Genomic DNA, 11,023 nt, shown 5'->3' with positions numbered 1-11,023 from the left:
AGTGTATATGCAGGAATTGCTCCCTCTACTGGAGCTCAAATAAAATCACCCACAGGTGAAATGCTGCAGAAAATCTTCACGGATCAGCCAAGGTGCTAGTGGGCAATTGCATTAGGAAGAGCACCTCATGCAACGAATTCACTTAAGATATTTGGAGTTTAGATTCCCTCTCAATTTTTTGGAGGAGGAATTCTAAATTTTATCAGACCAAGAAGCAGGAGTAGGTTATCCAGCCTCTCAAACTGGCTCGACCATTCTACATGATCACAGCTGATCTCATCTCTACTTCAACTCCACTTGAAGGACGCTCACTGGGTGGTCCGAAACCTGTTGATCTTCCAGCTGAAGGAGTTGACCCTGATTGAGTGTTGCAGACTGGCACATTCCAAGGTCAAGGGACTACGTGTTGAGGGACGCGCTGAAGCTTGGGGCAGCTGCCGCCAAGGCGCGGTGGGGAAAGACCACCGTGTAACATCTGCCTGCCTAAGCAAGAACAGGGAGCCCATGCAGTCATTTGGGCTCTGCTGACACCTCAGCTAAAAATGTAATTGTACAGACCTGTAAATAAGAATGATTACTCTGTTTCGGTATGCAAAGAAATGGAATATTTACATATGTATAGCATGTCCACTTGTATAGATCATCAAAATATTTTATGAATAAAGTATATTTTTGAAATAAAAAAAAATCCTGCCTCCCCACCATACCCTTTAATCCATTACTAATTTTAAAATCGTCTATCTCTTATTACTTACTGTGTTGGGCAAGAGTTTCATTGCCTTCCAGGGAACTTTGATAAGTTCCATTTCTTTCTGTATATCTGATGCCACTTCATGGAAGCACCACTGCAGCTAGTTTCCCTCCTCTCCATTCCCATCCTGACTTGAAAATTTGTTGCTACATGAAAATCCTGGAATTCCCTTCCGAGTGCCATTGTGGATCAGCCTACAGAAGATGGACTCAAGAAGGCAGTTCACCACCTTCCTCTCAAGGGCAACTACGGTTGGGCATCAAATCTCTGGCCAGCTAGCAATGCCCATATTGTAAGACTGGATAAAAAAAAAGCCTTATAAACCTGGAGAAATTATTTCAACAAGGTTGGGATGTCAGACAAAATTCAGAGAACTCCCAGGTACTGAAAATAACTTTTCATTTTGAGATATGAAGTACATTATGTTCTTGCTTAACATTGCTGTTACATTCCTGAAATGTACAATGTTAATGAAATGTTAAGCCAATCAGATTTTCCCATTACAACCAATGCAACTACTTTAACTAGATTGGGCAGGATTTTCCGTTCGAAAAAAATTCAGATTATTTGTAATGGAACCTCCAGCTACAGATGCAATAAATGAAACTGTCTCTTTCTGTGCTGTAAAAAAGTTAAAGCCATGTACAAATATATCACTGAGTGCACAGCACATCTTAAATATGATTTTCTTACTTAGAGTCAAAGAGTCACGGAGATGTACAGCATGGAAACAGACCTTTCAGTCCAATCTATCCAAGCCGACCCAATATAGCCCCACTCGCCAGCACTCGGCCCATATCCCACCAAACCCTTCCTATTCATATACCCATCCAAATGCCTCTTAAATGTTGCAATTGTACCAGCCTCCACCACTTCCTCTGGCAGTTCATTCCATACACATACCACCCTCTGTGTGAATAAGTTGCCCCTTAGGTCTCTTTTATATCTTTCCTCTCTCACCCTAAACCTATGCCCCCTAGTTCTGGACTCCCTGATCCCAGGGAAAAGACTTTGCCTATTTCTTTCAAACCATGAATTTTGTTGTGATCAAAGTTGATGTAAATACTAGACCAGTCAGGACCCAGAGTGAGACTTCACTTGAATGACTTATTTTAGTTTATTTACTATACCAGTCAGACTCTGAATGCATTCATAAGAGGCTGTCATTGTACTTTTAACAAAAGACATTAAAGTTTAATACAAACAAAAAAATATCAATCATGTTACTCAATAAAAGAACTATTGAAACTGTCCTATCACAAATGAAAGATTGTGTCAGGTAAAATGTTCTGAAACTTCATCACAAGTATAGGATTTTCTTTGATCAGTATCTCTTCCATTATAAAGCTGACAACTGAGCTCACAACGGCTCAAGACGGCAGCTTACCATCTTCTTCTCAAGGGCAACAAGGGATGAGCAATACAATGCTGGCCAGCCAGCAATGGCCACATCTCAAGAGTGAATAAATAAAGCTTACAACCTGACATTGGTTCCTTAAACACATATCTCGAATAACTTTGTAAGATGGTCTCCTCTCGGACACCTCCACAGCGTTCTGCTTCTGGGGTTTTATTCACAGCAACTCAGGAGATCTCCTCGGCCCTGCTCTGACTCAGTCTGCTCTTACCAACCTTTCCTGTCTGAATGAATCTGCAAACTGCCTGACATCTGCTGAATTGTTCTGACTTTGTGTTACTGTACTCCTGTTGCCAGGCAGCAGCAGTTCTATTCTCTCTTCTGCCTTATATTCTGATGCACTGAACTGTTCACTCCAGTCGTTTAAGGACTGGATCAACATGAACAAAAACAATACAAATGTCTGGGCACTCTTGAAGTAAAGCAGAGAAAAAATATGAAATTAAACTAAAAATCATGTCTTACACTTTTGAAAACACAAAATGAATCCATAATTTAAAGCTATACATTGATTTTCCACACTTTGTAACCTAAACTCTGAAGCAATTATAAATAGGATAAATTTTCATCAGAATGTCACTCTGAAAGAAATGCCTTTACAATTTCATAGTGTAAAATTTGATTCTTTGTCATTGAGTTAATTTGGGGAAGGCAATGGCCCAGTGGTACTATCACTGGATTGTTAATCCCGAGACCCAGGTAATGTTCTGGTTTGAATTCTACCATGGCAGAGGGTGGAATTTGAATTCACTAAAAAAACTGTAATGACCAGTTCTAATGACCATGAAATCAGTGCTGATTGTCAGGAAAAAAAACTATCTGATTCACTAATATCCTTTAGGGAAGGGAACTGCCATTCTTAACTGGTCTGGCCTACCTGTGACTCCAGACCCACAGCAATGTTGTTGACTCTTAACTGGCCTCTGTGCAGTTAGAAATGGGCAATAAATGCTAGTTGAGCCAGTGACACCCTCATTCCACAATGAGTAAAAAAAATAGTGTCATCCAATGCAAATACATTTAGCTGTGCTCCATGGGTCATTCTTTTGCCTCTGAGCCAGAAGGCTATAATTTCATGATGCTCCTGAGAAACTTGGGCTTATTTGTAATTTCACTGAGAAAGTACTGCACTACCAGAGGAGTTTCCTTTCAGATGAGAAATTAAACTGCCGTCCTGTTTTTACTTTCTGTTGGGCAAAAACAATATTAGAGAAACCACTGCTCATTGAGATGTTTCTCTGGTCCCAGGTCAATTTTTATTCTTGAACCAATCAGTGAAATAAAATAACTATTAATCATATTGTTGCTGTTCTTGGAATCCTACTGTGTGTTAATTGGTTGCCTTTTTGAAATTTCTTCATGTCACGTGAACATCAGTATTTGTTAACCATCCCTTTTGAAGATGATGATAAGCCAGAATTAGAGATGGGAATCAATTCAACCCTTGTCAATAATACTCACGTCCTGTCGACAATTTGAAAAAGCACATGGCTGTCAGTTTTCACCCATTACAGCATATTCTTTTACATTACAACAGCAGCAAAACATCAAAATGTTTTGTCCACTGTAAAGCCCTTTGGTATATTCTGAGTTCATGGAAGACAGTTCAAAAATTAAACTCTGTACTCTTATCATTCTGCCTGGTTTGACACTAATTAACTAAAGCTAGTCTGATGCTTTCCAAATGTTTGTTGATTTGTCCCTTGATTGCAAAATTGCATTCATTGTTTTTCACTTCATGACTTTACATTTTGTCAGCTGCATTGGCCATTGGAGACATATCCTCATTGCTCATGGTCTTTCCATCAAGAAATGTGGCTGATTTTCCGCGTTAAGACTCACTATTTGGTGCCTGATGTTGATGTTTGGTCAACAACAGAGTTAAGGAAATGAATCAACAGGATTGAAGGAGCAGACAGAAAAGGGAAGGTTAGGCCATAGTCATTATTTAATTCAATAGGGGAGCAAACTTAAGGGGTTGAATGACTTGCCCCTCCTGCTAATTCACGATGATCTGTCTTTGTGTTTTTGAGACAGAACAACAAAGATTTAGACAACAAATTATAACCTGATCAGCTTCATGTAGCTGAATGTTTGAGGCTGGGGGGTTTGAAGTATAGAACTGAGGAGCAGGAATAGGCGCTATTCACAGCTGATAATGGCTAATCCTCAATATCAATGCTTTATTATTTTCTCACTCCTTGAAGCCTTTGCCATTCAAAATGCATTTCTCTGTTTCTTGAATATATTTGGTGACTTGGCTTCCACAGCCTGACTTTGAGTCTGCATGAAGCAGCAAGGTAGGACAGAGATACTGTCAGCATCTGTGGCCTGGCTGAGGGGACAAAGCACCACAGAGATACCGTGAGATAAAACATAGCCCCTCCCAATCATCTCATTTCTCAACTGTGAACAGTTGCCAAAAACAACACATCAGAAAGATGTTGTGAAACTTGAAAGGGTTCAGAAAAGATTTACAAGGATGTTGCAAGGGTTGGAAGATCTGAGCTACAGGGAGAGGCTGAACAGGCTGGGGCTGTTTTCCCTGGAGCATCAGAGACTGAGGGGTGACCTTATAGAGGTTTACAAAATTATGAGGGGCATCGATAGGATAAATAGACAAAGTCTTTTCCTTGAGGTCAGGGAGTCCAGAACTAGAGGGCATAGGTTTAGGGTGAGAGGGGAAAGATATAAAAGAGACCTAAGAGGCAACCTTTTCATGCAGTGGGTGGTACGTGTATGGAATGAGCTGCCAGGGGAAGTGGTGGAGACTGGTACAATTTCAACATTTAAGAGGCATTTGGATGGGTATATGAATGGGAAAGGTTTGGAGGGATATGGGCCAGGTGCTGGCAGATGGGACTAGATTGGGTTGGGCCGAAGGCTCTGTTTCCAGGCTGCACATCTCTATGACTCTTTGACCTACCCCTCACCTCGTGATACAGAGGCAAATTCAGAAAAAGTCATGGTCATGGATATCAATAAGCCTCAATCTTTTTTATTGCTAGGATGTGTTGCCTCGCTGTTCACACCATGCTTGGAGAATGGGACTTTAGTTTCTCTCGATTTGGAGATGCCAGTGTTGTACTGGGGTGTACAAAGTTAAAAATCACACAACACCAGGTTATAGTCCAACAGGTTTAATTGGAAGTACACTAGCTTTCGGAGCAACGCTCCTTCATCAGGTGGTTGTGGAGCACAGAATTGTAAAGCACAGAATTTATAGCAAAAGTTTACAGTGTGATGTAACTGAAATTATACATTGAAAAATACCTTGATTGTTTGTTGAGTCTGTTGAACCTTCAACATGTTGTCTAGCTAACACCAATTGTTACAGCTAACCTGAGAATGCAACTTTAAAACAAAGATTTTGTGATTTACACATGAAAGAAGTGAAACTGTCATGGTATTGGAACAGATGAAAGACTCAACAAACAATCAAGGTATTTTTCAAAGGATAATTTCAGTTACATCACACTGTAAACTTTTGCTATAAATTCTGTGCCTTACAATTGTGTCCTCCACAACCACCTGATGAAGGAGCAGCGCTTTGAAAGAGTGTGCTTCCACGTAAACCTGTTGGACTATAACCTGGTGTTGTGCGATTTTTAACTTAGTTTCTCTCTGCATTGTAAATTTACTTTTTGCTAATGTTGCTTAATTTTTCCCACGGATTCAGCAATGCCAACATCGTTCACGAGTGAGCTCAGTTTGCCCTTTGATTATCGTGACCTGGTCATCTTTGTCACTAAGTGAGAGATAGGTGTTGTTTTCTGTGACTGTTTACAGTGGAGAGATGAGATGTTTGGGCGGGGCTATGTTTTTCCTGCCTTCCAATTGGTTGAAAGACCCTTTCCACCCACCACAGTCCAACAAGGTTTCGACCAAGAGAAAGTTCAGATAATCCGAGAGCAAGAACTTAAAACCACATCGATCAGTGAGAGATTTCCCTTTTGAATCTTTTCAGTGCAGGAGCTGAGCTCGAATATAAGCCGCGGCCCCTCCTGTTGCCAGTTTCGATCCCGGGATGTCGATTGTAAGTGCTTTCCCTGTGGACGCCGTCACCCTGGTGTTGCTGGGGGCTCTGACCATTATCCTCCTGCTGTATTTCAACAGCGGCTTGAAAAATCCCGGAGTCATCAACTTCCCCCCGGGACCCCCTTCTCTCCCAGTGATCGGGAACCTGCACATGTTGGATCTGAAGAAGTTGAACAAATCTTTGATGAAGGTAAGAGCGAGTTAAACTCGGACAGTGATTCGGAATCCATGAAGGGCTTGTGCCCGAAACGTCGATTGTCCTGCTCCTTGGATGCTGACTGATCTGCTGTGCTTTTCCAGCGCCACACTGTTGTGGAGAATTACCAGGAGACACAGAGAGTCCTTCAAGAGGTTGATTTTTTTTATTTGCAAACAAAAACCGTGACAGCCAGAAAGCGAATTCCTGATTGCCCCGAACCTCGGGGTCCATTATTTTTATACCTTTAGTTCTCATGCTTTCTGCGAGTTTATCAGCATGTCGAATTCTGTTAAGTCATGACATTCTTTCTGCAGTTAGGCAACATACCAATGACGTTCGTTCATGTTATCTCTCTACTTCTGCCACTATGGAAGTCCGAAATACTTCAAACTTAATCTTACTTTACTATATTATGATTAGACATTTCCTATTACATCTGCCACAATAGTTTTCAGCCCTAAGTTGTCCCTATTACATCATGCGAACATTTACTGATACGTCACATGTTCTGATTAACCTGATTATGCTGCCGGGTATGTAACCTAATTATACTACCTAACTATAATTATATCACCATTGTTCTATACCTGATTAGATTCCCTGCAGTGTGGGAACAGGCACTTCAGCCCAACCAGTCCACACCGACCTTCTGAAGAATAACCCGCTCAGACCCATTTCCCTCTGACTAATGCACCTAACACTATGGGCAATTTAGCATGGCCAGTTCACCTGACCTGCACATCAACGGACTGTAGGAGGAAACCAGAGCACCTGGAGGAAACCCACACAGTCGCTCAAAGCTGGAATCGAATCTGGGACCCTGGTGCTGGAGTGATGTAGAATTCCACAGATCCTTGTAACATTCCACCAGTCTTCATGTTTAACCCTTCAAATGCCCTTATGCTTTGTATTGTCCATACTGTCAACTCTGACCTCCAGCATCTGCATTCCTCACTTTCCAAACCATGTTGACCAAGTACTGGAATTGAGTGTATTCATCCCCTGCGTCCTGACCACCCACATCAGTGGGAGTGCCTGAGTGTTTAGTCGCAGCTGAAAAGGCACCACAAATATATTGTGATAAAAAACAGAAGTAAAAAAGAATTTCAATAAAAATGTTATGTGGGAGGGGGTGGCCATGTTCTTCCACCTCTCCAGTGTCCACCAGGTGCAGAATTCTCTCAGGTACCGGTCAGCATGGCATTTTCCATCCCCAGGGACTGTGGTGTGCAGCCTGGGTGTGTGGCCCATTGAACAGTCTGAAAGGTCACTGGTGTGGTGAATAGGTGATACCAACTGAAGAAACACTCAGTGACTTTAGGCCAGGAAATGTCTTCCATCATTCCATCATATGCTAAACTGTAACATCCTGCATCCTTACCCTTTAACCTTGCACCTCTCCCTCACACACTTAAATCTCCCCTGTTAAACCACAAGGTAACATTGGGATTCAGTCTCAAACCTTCTTTTCCATCACAGGGGCGCAAGTAGTTTTTGCAACCAACATCAGGAGCACAAGGCTAATGTAATCAGAGATTTGGCTTATGTACTGGCCCACCGTGTGGCAACCGAATCAAGATCTGTCGTAAGGTATACAAATGGTACAGTAGAGAGAGTGAACAGGATATTAATGAGAGTGTTTTACATTGTATTTGAGTGAGGTACTGACAGAGCTGCATAAAGCTAAAGACATGTCGAGGGTGTGAGAAATGGATTTGAAGCTGATGCCTTGAAATTTGTCAGAGGGTGATGTGAATGTCCGGTGTAGATCCTGAGAGCTGGTGAGTGCTGCTGAGGAGAGATTGGTGTGTCATTCATGGAACAGTCTGTAAGGTCACTGGTGTAATGAACAACAAATGGATGTGTCATGGAAAAACTTGTAATAATTTGCCATGTAAAACTTTTTTTGAAGCTGTCTGAGAAATATGGCGATGTATTTAGCATCAAGCTGGGACCCACAACTGCAGTGGTGCTGACCGGTTATGAAGCAGTGAAGGATGCTCTCGTCAACAATGCAGATGAATTTGGAGAAAGAGCACATACCCCAATATTTGAAACACTTTTGAAAGGACACGGTAATTTGCATCTTCAGTGTTGTATAACTTATCAGTTAAAATCAGACTGTATTCTGTCCCTGTTCCGATAATGAATACGTTTCAGTGTTTCACTTAGGTTAATTTTTTTTTAAAAGCATTATGTTTTAAAGAACTTGAGGAAAGAAACATTAAAAAAATTGATCGAATAAGATTGTAACTAATTTTCTGTAATTTCTAAAATATACAGTTGTTTTTAATCATGCAATATCCAGAAATTATTGCCTTTATCCTAGACCTAATGATGTCAACATGGGGGTGTTCAGTAAATTCGTTCAGCATCCTATTTTCCATGATTTTTATAGAGATGTTAATAACATATTTTTGTTGTTGTGTCAAAGGTTATATTGCAGGTTTGGAAACATAATATGTTGTGACCCTGGTTCATCTGTGAATTAGGGGAAAGTGAGGACTACAGATGCTGGAGATCAGAGTTAAAAAGTGTGGTGCTGGTAAAGGCACTGCCGGTCAGACAGCATCCAAGGAGCAGGAGAATTGACGTTTCGGGCATAACACTTCATGCCAGAAATGTCAATTCTTCTGCTCACTGGATGCTGCCTCACTTGCTGCATTTTTCCAGAGCTGCACTTTTTGACTCATTTGTGAAATAGTGCACTTTTGCCTTGAGTTTGTGAATACCATTAGTGAAGAGAAATCCATTGAGCTCCAATTTAAAATTGACAATCGACCCAGTGTCAACTGAGATTTATGATACATAAAAAAAAGTAGGAAGAGGCTTGTGGGGAGCATAAAAGCTTGCACAGCCCATTTAGGCCAAATAACTTGGTTCTGTCTGTAAATCCAGTATAGGTCTGCACTTGTAGACAAGGGAATGCCACACACATGTGATCCTACTATCTCTGATAATAATATCTAGGCTTCTTAAACTTTATATTCAAATTATTTAACAACTTGATCTGTTGCAAACGAATATCTTTATATTTGACATTTTATGACGTTTCAAATGAAAAAGCTTTGAAAAAGTTTTGTGTGCATAATGGTATGAATTCAGACATCTTCCTGTTAGACCATTAATCCATCAATCCCATGTTAAGTGCAGCGCAACCTGAAGTTGTGAAGAGAGCCCACTGTTTTATAGTACAATCTATTCTAAGCTATGGCACAATTGGTGGCTTTCTTTCTCAGTCAGATAGTATGGGCTCAAGTTCCATCTCAGAGATTCAAACATATAATCCAGGTTAATACTCCCAGGTAGTGGAGGAATGCTGTATTGTCAGAGGTACACTGCTTGGAATTCTTGCTAACTTCTCTCTCTGATGGGAATGAAAGGTATCACAGCATTTTTAAAAGTAGAGCTGCAAACGTTTTTCCTGGTTCCTAGCTTATTAACTCTCCTAGTTAAGTTATGGGGAGAGATTATAAACGTAAGGTCGCTTTTCTCAAATGTAGATGGTGATCTGATCAAAGTCTTTAAGATATGAACAGAAAAAGAAATGTTCAATAAAGTTAAACTACTTCCATTTTACAATGCTGTTGTTTTAAGAGGCTATTTTGCTCTTTTTATTTTGAACACAGATTTTAAGGCAGAGATGGCAAACAGTTGACCAGAACCACTGGAGTAAACAGCTTGTGAGGCTTTGGGGATTTTTAAAAACGTTGAAACAATAGATACAGCATGAAGGGGTGTGGTCACACTGCCACAGAAACAAGATCTTTAGAGTCATAGAACCCCTACGTGTGGAAGCAGGCCATTTCAACCCGACTAGTCCACACCAATTCTCCAAAGAACATCCCATCAGACTCAATCCTTACCCTATTCTGTAACTCTGCCAAACCAACTTAACTTCTACATCCCTGGACACTATGGGCAATTTAGTGTGGCCAATCAACCTAACCTGCAGCAGAAGATGCTGTGGTTGTGAAAAACTGCAGCATTTCTCTCTGCTACAGCTAAATGCTGGCATTCTCCCTCTCTCAGAGTTGTGTTTTGAAATTCTTTCTTCCTGGATTGGATTGCTGCATGTGAGCCAATGTGTTTTCTGAATTTGACTTTTGCCAACAGTGTATTTATGGGATGTTACTATATTGGGTCAGTTAATTAGTAATAGTTACTGTATTTATTTTTTTGCAAAGTTTTCCAATAAAGTTAAGTTACTCTCATTCCTTCTTTCTGGGACAGCACAGTGGCTCAGTGGTTAGCATTGCTGCCTCACAGTGCCACGGACCCAACTGGCCATTTTAAATTGCTGAAAGTATCCAGGGATGTACAGGCTAGGTGGATTACCCATGAGAAATGCAGGGTTACAGGATTAGGGTAGTGGGGAGGTTCCAGGTGGGATGCTCATCAGAGGGGCAGTGTGGAAATGATGGGCTGAACAGCCAGTTTCCACACTATAGGGATTCTATGACTCTTGATTATGTGTTTTAACTATAATTGGATGAATAAAGTGTGTTTTGCTTTAAATCCGGTGATTTAACCAAACAAATTGAACCGCGAACCTTACATTTACCTTGAAAATAAGAAAAAGTTAGGGTCGAGACTGTCTTCTGAATATTTTAAGGAG

The 11,023-nt window shown here is 40.9% G+C and overlaps 1 pseudogene; it reads left to right on the top strand.

The window, feature by feature from the left end:
• Positions 1-6,041: 6,041 nt before the first annotated feature.
• Positions 6,042-11,023, top strand: part of LOC132825582 (cytochrome P450 2K6-like) — a 107,644-nt pseudogene continuing 102,662 nt past the window's right edge.

The sequence above is a fragment of the Hemiscyllium ocellatum genome, chromosome 20 (genome assembly GCF_020745735.1).
Source record: "Hemiscyllium ocellatum isolate sHemOce1 chromosome 20, sHemOce1.pat.X.cur, whole genome shotgun sequence".
Taxonomy (NCBI): Eukaryota; Metazoa; Chordata; class Chondrichthyes; order Orectolobiformes; family Hemiscylliidae; genus Hemiscyllium; species Hemiscyllium ocellatum.
This window is presented reverse-complemented; position numbering and strand designations above follow the sequence as displayed.